Source organism: Rhinopithecus bieti, unplaced genomic scaffold, assembly GCF_001698545.2.
Source record: "Rhinopithecus bieti isolate Rb0 unplaced genomic scaffold, ASM169854v2 scaffold_15006, whole genome shotgun sequence".
NCBI classification, from domain to species: domain Eukaryota; kingdom Metazoa; phylum Chordata; class Mammalia; order Primates; family Cercopithecidae; genus Rhinopithecus; species Rhinopithecus bieti.
In genome coordinates this window covers 1,179,534-1,188,601 of record NW_016808074.1, presented here as the reverse complement: position 1 = coordinate 1,188,601, position 9,068 = coordinate 1,179,534, and the positions used below count along the sequence as shown (strand labels likewise).

At 42.6% G+C, this 9,068-nt stretch overlaps 1 long non-coding RNA gene across 1 annotated transcript in view; it reads left to right on the top strand.

Moving 5' to 3' along the window:
• Positions 1 to 7,910, top strand: part of LOC108537759 (uncharacterized) — a 10,894-nt gene extending 2,984 nt beyond the window's left edge. Inside the window, exon 3 of the long non-coding RNA XR_001887919.1 lies at positions 6,277 to 7,910. This is a non-coding gene — a long non-coding RNA (uncharacterized LOC108537759). The remainder of the gene's footprint in view (positions 1 to 6,276) is intronic.
• The last annotated feature ends 1,158 nt before the right edge of the window (positions 7,911 to 9,068 follow it).

The window sequence follows — 9,068 nt, the reverse complement described above, 5'->3', positions numbered from 1 at the left end:
AAAAAAAAAAAAAAAAAAAAAAAAAAAGAGAAAACCAAATACTACATGTTTCCACTTTTAAGTGGGAGCTAAACATTGGGTATACATGGACACTAAGATGGGAACAATAAACACAGAGAATTCCAAAAGGGGGTAAGAAGGAAGGAGGGCAAAGGTTGAAAAACCGCCTATCCAGTACTATGTTCACTACTTGGGTGACAGAATCATTAAAAGCCCAAATTTCAGCATCGTCCAATATACCCATGTAATAAACCTGCAAATGCACCCCTGAACTTAAAATAAAAATTTAAAAATAACCCAAATCCCAAATTTCTTTCATCTCACATGAGATTAGGCAGATCAGACTGAATGTATAAAATGCATTCTTTCATTCATTCACTCAACAAATTTCTATTCAGCTCCTATTATATGCCAGGCATAAAGCAGATATTCAATAAATAGAAGCAGCCAGTTGCTTCCTCCTTCTCACCTTCCTTCTCACATGCCTGAATAAAGTTTGCCACCATGGTTCCTGCCTCTTTGCTGTTCTTGGGTTGTTTTGACCTAACCCATGTCTAAATCTCCTCTGGCAGGGTGCTCAGAAACTGTGCCAGCACTAGTTGCTCTATCATCTGCTCCTTAGTGAGGAGCTCCAGCTGCATCCATTGCAAACAGAACTCCTGGATTTGGCTCACAGCTTGATAAGGCCTATTCACTGACAGGTACTGAAAATCCCCAAACTTTTGAGGAGAAACTTTCAGTGTCTCTGTTTCTAGTTTCTTCTCTTGACCACGCATACAAAAGATGTAGGGATTCCTCAAGATATCCGAAACTCCTGTCACATCTGGCATCTCTACACCTTGGCCCTTTGCAAGACAGAGCTACTCTTAAAGGCAGGCTGCTCTGGTACACAATGCTGTGGAAGATGGTGGGCAGAGTTGTATCAGCTGAAAAGATACAGAAACCTCAGGAACTGCAGAAATTACGTAGAGACTTACAACTAGCCTGCAGTGTTATGATTGGACAGTGGAGTGGAGGTGATCTGAGCAAGTATTACACAAAAGATGACAGCTATAAATAGCCAATCAACATAAAACAAGGCTAAACTTCATTAGTTATCAGAGATACAGGAATTAAAACCCCAATAGGGTAACACTACACACCCTCCAAAACATCCAAAATGAAAAAGTCAGACAACACCAAGTGTTGGCAAGGAGATAGAGCCACAGTAGGCTGATATATTTGTATACTGGAACACTAAACAAAAAATACGAATGTAAGTTGCTGTTGAATGAAAGAAACCAGACTCAAAAAAAAGGTCTATATTATATGATTCCATTTATACGAAGGTCAAAAACAGGCAAAATAAACCTAAAGTGTTAGAATTCAGAATAGTGGCTGCTGTTAGGGGGAGGAGTGGTAATGACTGGAACCAGCCATGAGGGCTTCTGGAAAGCTAGGAATGACGTGGACACAGTGTATTCACTTTCTGAAAACCGAGCTACACATTTGTGGTTTGTACCCTTTTCCGTATGTATATCTCGCTAAACATTTTTTTTTTTTTTTTTTGAGACGGAGTCTCGCTCTGTCGCCCAGGCTGGAGTGCAGTGGCCGCATCTCAGTTCACTGCAAGCTCCGCCTCCCGGGTTTACGCCATTCTCCTGCCTCAGCCTCCCAAGTAGCTGGGACTACAGGCGCCAGCCACCTCGCCCGGCTAGCTTTTTTTGTATTTTTTAGTAGAGACAGGGTTTCACCGTGTTAGCCAGGATGGTCTCGAACTCCTGACCTCGTGATCCGCCCGTCTCGGCCTCCCAAAGTGCTGGGATTACAGGCTTGAGCCACCGCGCCCGGCCTCGCTAAACATTTTTTAGCTGTATTACAGTAGTAGGAAAACATCTATCTAGGTCATAGTATCAGTGGAAAAAGGAAACCTGTACATAACAATATATGCTTAACCATATAAAGCACAGAAAAGGCGGTAAACCAAAATACTACGCCAGTGGGTTAAGTACGAACAGTAATATTATAAGTAATTTTTACAGGTGATTTTGTACTTTCTCTGTCAAAACTATTTTCTGGCTTCAAGATGTTCTACAACAAAACTTCATTTCTTCTGTAATCAGAGAAATAAAACATACCTTCCATAAAGGCTACACTCACTCTAAGAAACTATGAACAAAGATGCCACTGGGGGGAAACATTTTTTTCTTTCCTTCTCCCCACTAAAACTTACACCTTTTATTTCTATAATTTAACAGTTTTTCCATTTGAAAGCATTTATTTTGTTTTCCATTATTATAAATCATAATATAATGAACATCACTGAAACTAAGTATTTGTTCTCAAATTACACAGACAAAAGGGATAAACTGTTTTTAAAAGTTCTTGACACAATCTGCCAAATTTTCCTTTCAACGGCTTCTACCAACTTCTTCCAAACTCAATGTGTAAGATTACGTCTCAGTCCACCTTACAAGCCAATAGTGCCATCTTCATGGGCTTGTAATTAGGGCAGTCACAAGGGCCCCACTCTTATAAAGCCCACAGCCCTAGTTTAAGGCTTTACTGTCACTCTTGAAATTTTTCACAATTTTTTGGACAAGGGGCCCCACATTTTCATTTTGCACTAGGCCCTGTAAATTATGTAACTGGTTCTGCCAATCAAGAATATTATCATCCCTCGAAATCTGTTGTCAATTAGCCAGATTTAAAAATATATCATTTTATTCCTTAATTTTACATTTCTTTTGATTAATAATACGGCTTTCTCTTTGTTTCGGATTTACTAGCCAACTATAAATTGTTCACATCCTTTGTGCTTCTTTCCATTGGGGTGTTTCTTTTTTTCTTTTCTTTCTTTCTTTCTTTTTTTTTTTTTTTTTGAGGCAGACTCTCCTTCAGTCGCCCAGGCTGGAGTGCAGTGGCACAATCTTGGCTCACTGCAATCCCTGCCTCCTGGGCTCAAGTGATTCTCAGGCCTCAGCCTCCAGCCTTGGGGTGAGTTCCGGGCCCACCAGCGCAGGGCGGTCCTGGGTTCCTCCCTGCAGGGGCAGTGATTTTAGGGCAGTCAGACGCAGCCCTCGCCTCTGGAGTGGCTTTTCCACAAGGCCCCAGTAGGACTCAGCGCGGAGTCTCCCTCACGAAGCCGCGGGCTGCCCTGCACTGGATGCCTCTCGCGCCCTCACGTCCACTGGGGCCCCAGCCCCGCCCAGGCCGCTGGCTGGGCTGCCCGCGTGCCGGCCTTTCTCCTGCCCCGGGGCCCAGCGAACTCACCTCGCATGCCTCACGCCCTGGCCTGACTGAACGTCTCCACTCCTTGACCAAAACCAGCAGTGCATGCGCCGTGGCTGGCTTGCAGGGGCTGCGGAACCACAGTCGCTCGCAGCCAAGTGCCCTGTGAGACACGAGGATAGGGTTGGGACTGCGAGGAGAAGGGCGGCGACAAAGGAGGGCGCTCCTGTGACCTTCCTCCTTAAAACTAACGCCTTCTGTTGGTGGTGGGTGATTTGCTTTAATGCGACCCCCAGAGCAAATGCCAGAGAAAAGGCAAGTAGGCAAGGCAAAAAAACTTTATTTACAAGCCAATGTGAAGGAGGGAGCGAGGTTCACCGGTCTCCGGCGGTGGAGGCCGACGAAGTCGCTCCAGCGTTCTCGGGCGAGGTTCCTAGGTCCGCACAGGAGCAGGGGCCAAAGAAGTTCGCACCGGCGTTCTCAGACGAGGTTCCTGGGTCCAGCGTAGGAGGAAGGGCCGAGGAAGGTCGCACCGCGCGCCCGCTGGGAGCGGCTTTTATGTCCTGGGCCCGGGAGTGGGAGGGTAGTGGGCGGGACACAGGCGGGTCGGGGGCGGGGCGGTAGGCGTGGCTAGGCGGTTCCGGTTCCTCTCCATCGGAGGTCGGGTTGCACCTGCGCAGTCGACCCATGTCTTTCCCGGGCCGGGAAAGTTGACGGTGAAGAACCCGAAACTGCGCCATCTTGCCTCTCTTCGTCCAAACAGTGGGCGCCTGTAACCCCAGCTACTCGAGAGGCTGAGGCAGCAGAATTGCTTGAACCCGGGAGGCAGAGGTTGCAGTGCGCCAAGATCGCGTCACTGCACTCCAGCCTGGGCGACAGAGCAAGACTCCGTCTCAAAAAAACAAAAACAAAAAAAACAAAAAAACTAATGCCTTACGTAAGTTTTGGAGAGTTAATATGTTACTTAGAACTTGAGGATAAGTGGTTTAAATAAAAAATAATAAACTAGATAATTTAAAACATTTGAAAATACGCGGTAGTCAGTGAAAACCGTTCCTCACACCACGTGTGCACCATTCACCAAAATTTTACCCCAAAAACATAGGTAACCACTGTAACTGATCCAAAGTGTCACACCAATGTTTCTTTATACTTGTAGAAGGAATGTATATGTGTATGTGTGTAACGCTTCCCTCAGTATTCCTGGGGGATTTGTTTTAGGACCCCCAGGATATCAAATTTTGTGCACACTGAAGGCTCATGTAAAATGGCATAGTATTTGCATATAATCTATGCACATACTTAGGCATACTTTAATTCATCTCTAGATTACTTACATTACCTAGTACAGTACCTACACATCATTCTTGTGGATTTGACAGTACACAGCACACATGGCAAATTTAAATTGTGGATTTTGGAACTTGGTGGAATTTTCTTCCAAATTTTTCTTTTCCTTTTTTTTTTTAACTTTGTTAGAGATGATGTCTCACTCTGTCACCCAGGCTGGAGTGACAGAACAGTGGAGCCCCCGAAGCTGGATGCCCCTGCTGCAGGTTGGCCCCACTCATGCCCAAACCTCAAAACTGGAGGCTGATCCCCACTGGACAGTGGGTCGGTCCTCTAGGCCCAGGAATGACCAAGCAAAGCTTCCCGTCTGGCTGCTCACCCATTGGCAAGTGAGGCGAGCTTGCTCAGTGAGTCCACTAAAGGTTCCCCCAGGCAGTGAGGGGCAGGGAGGCTGACCATATGCCCAGGATGAGTGGGACAAACAGCAGGCAAATGAAAGAAAAGGGTCTTGATCCAAATCCCAAAAGAGGGTTCTTGGATCTCGCACAGGAAGGAATTCAAGGTAAGTCACAGAGCACGGTGAAAAAGGCAAGTTTATTAGAAGCTATTCCATTACAGAGTAGGGCGTCATCAGAAAGCAAGCAGACGAACACACCATCTTTGTTTTAAGATTTTAGGAGTCTTGTCTACATAAAGATTAAACTAAGCTGTGACTACGTGAGGGTGAGCTGAAAGCATGACAAAATTTATTACTCTTTTGATTTAAAGAGGCCGGGAACAGTGGCTCGGCCAGGCATGGTGGCTCACACCTGTAATCCCAGCAGTTTGGGAGGCCGAGGCAGGCAGATGACCTGAGGTCAAGAGTTTGAGACCAGCCTAATCAACATGGTGAAACTCCCTCTCTACTAAAAATATTTTTTTTAAAAAATAGCTGGGTGTGGTGGCGCATGCTTGTAGACCTAGCTACTCAGGAGGTTGAGGCATGAGAATGGCTTGAACCCAGGAGGTGGAAGTTGCAGTGAGCTGAGATTGTGCCACTGCACTCCAGCCTGGGCAACAGAGTGAGACTATGTCTCAAATAATAAATAAATAAATAAATAAATAAATAAATAAATAAATAAGTTGTGACTATGTGAGGGTGAGCCAAAAGCATGACAAAATTTATTATTACATTGATTTAAAGAAAACTGTCCTTAGAAAGGTGAGAGAGGAACTGAAGGGTTGACAGTGTAGACTAAAGAACCAGGAAATGACCTGCCAGCAAGTCTTTTATGTGTGTGTGTTCTTTTCTATTTCTTTCTGTTTATTCCTCTTAGAGTTTGTTCTCTTATGCCTGTGAAAACCTCCTACATGCCAGTTTCCATGCACTGGAGGAACCTGGATTCTCCCCTTCTTAAAAGTACCTCTTTCTTCTCCTCCTCTTCCTTCCCCTCCTCCTCCTCCTCCTCTTCCTCCTCCCTGAGGCCCTAAAGACAAGGTGGCCTTGGCTGCTCTACCAAAAGGAGGACGATTCAGAGGCTGTGAGGTTAAGGGATCACTTTTGGGGGATTGGAAGAAATCTCCATTATGAGGTTAAGGTACCTATGGGAGACTACCTGAGACAGGGTGCCAGTGATGCCCACTGGCCTCAATAAGACACCACGGATGCCTGAGTGCAATGGTCAATATTGGTTTTGTGCACAGTAAGGAAAATTTAGAGCTTAAATGGTCAATCTGCTACTACAGAGTTAAGAGTCTTCTAAAGCTCTGTATCTTCCTTATTTTCTTCTCTGCCAGCTTTGAATCTGCTGTTATTAAGTTGCTGATGCTGAAATAACACTTATTATTTATGGTCTAACTGAAATGGCAATACTGGAAACTTGTCTGAAACTGAAGAAAAAAATGAAAAAGAAGTTTTTACAATCAAAACTACCATGAAGCCTGCTTTGCTTTTGGTCCACAGCTTTCATTGAATTACTTATCAGGGCAAACAAAGTTTAACCATGTGAACAGGTTCCAATTTTATTAGAAATAATTTGGATGCAGCTATCTTTATACAATGGTGAGTTTGTATTGCTATCTCATGGCTAAAATTCTGAGGTAAAAGCTTTTGGATGTTTGTGTGTGTGTGTGCGCATGTGACAAAAACAAGCAATGGGGAAGGGAGTCCCTATTTAATAAATGGTGTGGGGAGAACTGGCTAGCCATATGCAGAAAGTTGAAACTGGAGCCCCTCCTTATACCATATACAAAAATCAACTCAAGATGGATTAAAGACTTAAATGTAAAACCCAAACTATAAAACCCTAGAAGAAAATCTAGGCAATACCATTCAGGACATGGGTACAAGCAAAGATTTCATGACAAAGATGCCAAAAGCAGTAGCAACAAAAGCAAAAATTGACAAATGGAATCTAATTAAACTAAAAAGCTTCTGTACAGCAAAAGAAACTATCATCAGAGTGAACAGACAACCTACAGCATGGGAGAAAAATTTTTGCAATATATCCATCCGACAAAAGTATAATATCCAGTGTCTACAAGGAACTTAAATTTACAGGAAAAAAACAACGCCATTAAAAAGTGGGTAAAGGACATGGACAGACACTTCTCAAAAGAAGACATTTATGTAGGCAACAAACATTTTTTAAAACAAAAGCTCAACACCACTGATCATTAGAGAAATGCACATGAAAACCACAATGAGATAGCATCTCACACCAGTCAGAATGGCTATTACTTAAGGGTCATAAAACAACAGATGATAGCAAGGTTGTGAAGAAAAATGAACACTTTTATACTGTTGGTTGGAGTGTAAATTAGTTCTATCATTTTGGAAGACAGTGTGGTGATTCCTTAAAGACCTAGGGGAAGAAATACCATCTGACCCAGCACTCTTATTACTGGGTATATACCCAGAGGAATATAAATCATTCTGTTATAAAGATACATGTGCATGTTCATTGCAAAATAGCAAAACCATGGAATCAACCTAAATGCCCATCAACGACAGACTTGATAAAGGAAATGTGGTACATATACACCAAGGAATAACATGCAGCCATAAAAAGGATCAAGATCATGTCTTTTGCAGGGACCTGGATGGAACCAGAAGCCATTATCCTCAGCAAATTAATGCAGGAACAGAAAAGCAAATACCACATGTTCTCACTTATAAGTGGGAGCTGAATGATGAGAACACACAGACACATGGTGGGGAACGATACACACTGGGGCCTGTTGCAGGGTGTGGAGTGAGAGGGAGAGCATTGGGAAGAATAGATAATGCCTGCTGGGCTTAATACCTACAGGATGGAATGATCTGTGCAGCAAACCACTATGGCACACATCTATGTAACAAACCTACACATCCTGACATGTACCCCTGACCTTAAAAGTTGGAAATAAAAAAAAACCCTAAACATATACCTGCTACATGATCCAGTGATTTCATTTTTAAGTATTTACCCAAGTGAAATAAAAACATATGGCCACATATGCAAAAAAAAAAAAAAAAAAAAAAAAAAAAAAAAAAAAAAAAAAAAAAAAAAAAACCCAAAAAACAAAAAACAAAAAAAAAACTTGTACATGAATGTTCTTAGCAGCTATATTCATAATAGCCAAAAATCTGGGAACAGCCCAGGTGTCAATCAATAGGAGAAAAAATAACCAAAGTATGGTAGGTTCATGTGATGGAATACTACTCAGCAAAAAAGGAACAAACTGCCTATACATGCAATAAAATGGATGAATATAGAAAAACATTCTGAGTGAAAGAAGAGTTACACAAAGAATGCATGCTGTGTCATTCCATTCATGCTAATTCTACAACAAGCAAAACTAATGTGTGGTGAAAATAAATTGGTGGTTGCCTCTGATGAGATAGAGTTGGAGACTGATTGATGAGCAGCATGAGGGAATTTTGGGATTGACAATATTGTTTTGTATATTAATAGAGATTTGAGTTACACAGGTGTACATATTTTCCAAAACTCATTGAATAATATCCTTAAGATTTGTATGTTTTGATGTATGTAAATTTGACCTCACAATAGAAAAGAAAGAATCCTTAAAAAAAAATGAGGCCGGGCACGGTGGCTCAAGCCTGTAATCCCAGCACTTTGGGAGGCCGAGACAGGCAGATCACGAGGTCAGGAGATCGAGACCATCCTGGCTAACATGGTGAAACCCCATTTCTACTAAAAAAAAAAAAATACAAAAAACTAGCTGGGTGAGGTGGCAGGCGCCTGTAGTCCCAGCTACTCGGGAGGCTGAGGCAGGAGAATGGCGTAAACCCAGGAGGCGGAGCTTGCAGTGAGCTGAGATCCGGCCACTGCACTCCAGCCTGGGCGGCAGAGGAGACTCCGTCTCAAAAAAAAAAAAAAAGAACTAAGTACATATAAATGGGAAAAGTGCTTGTAGACAAACTTTCCATGTCATGTAAAATCTTATAATTATTTTGAATTGAATAATAAATACCCATTAGATGTTGGGGGTGTTTTCCAATTAAAAATGGGTTATAATATGAAAAAAAATGTTTCTAAAAATTATAGAATGGTTTCAGCTATAAAATGCTAACATCTGATAAA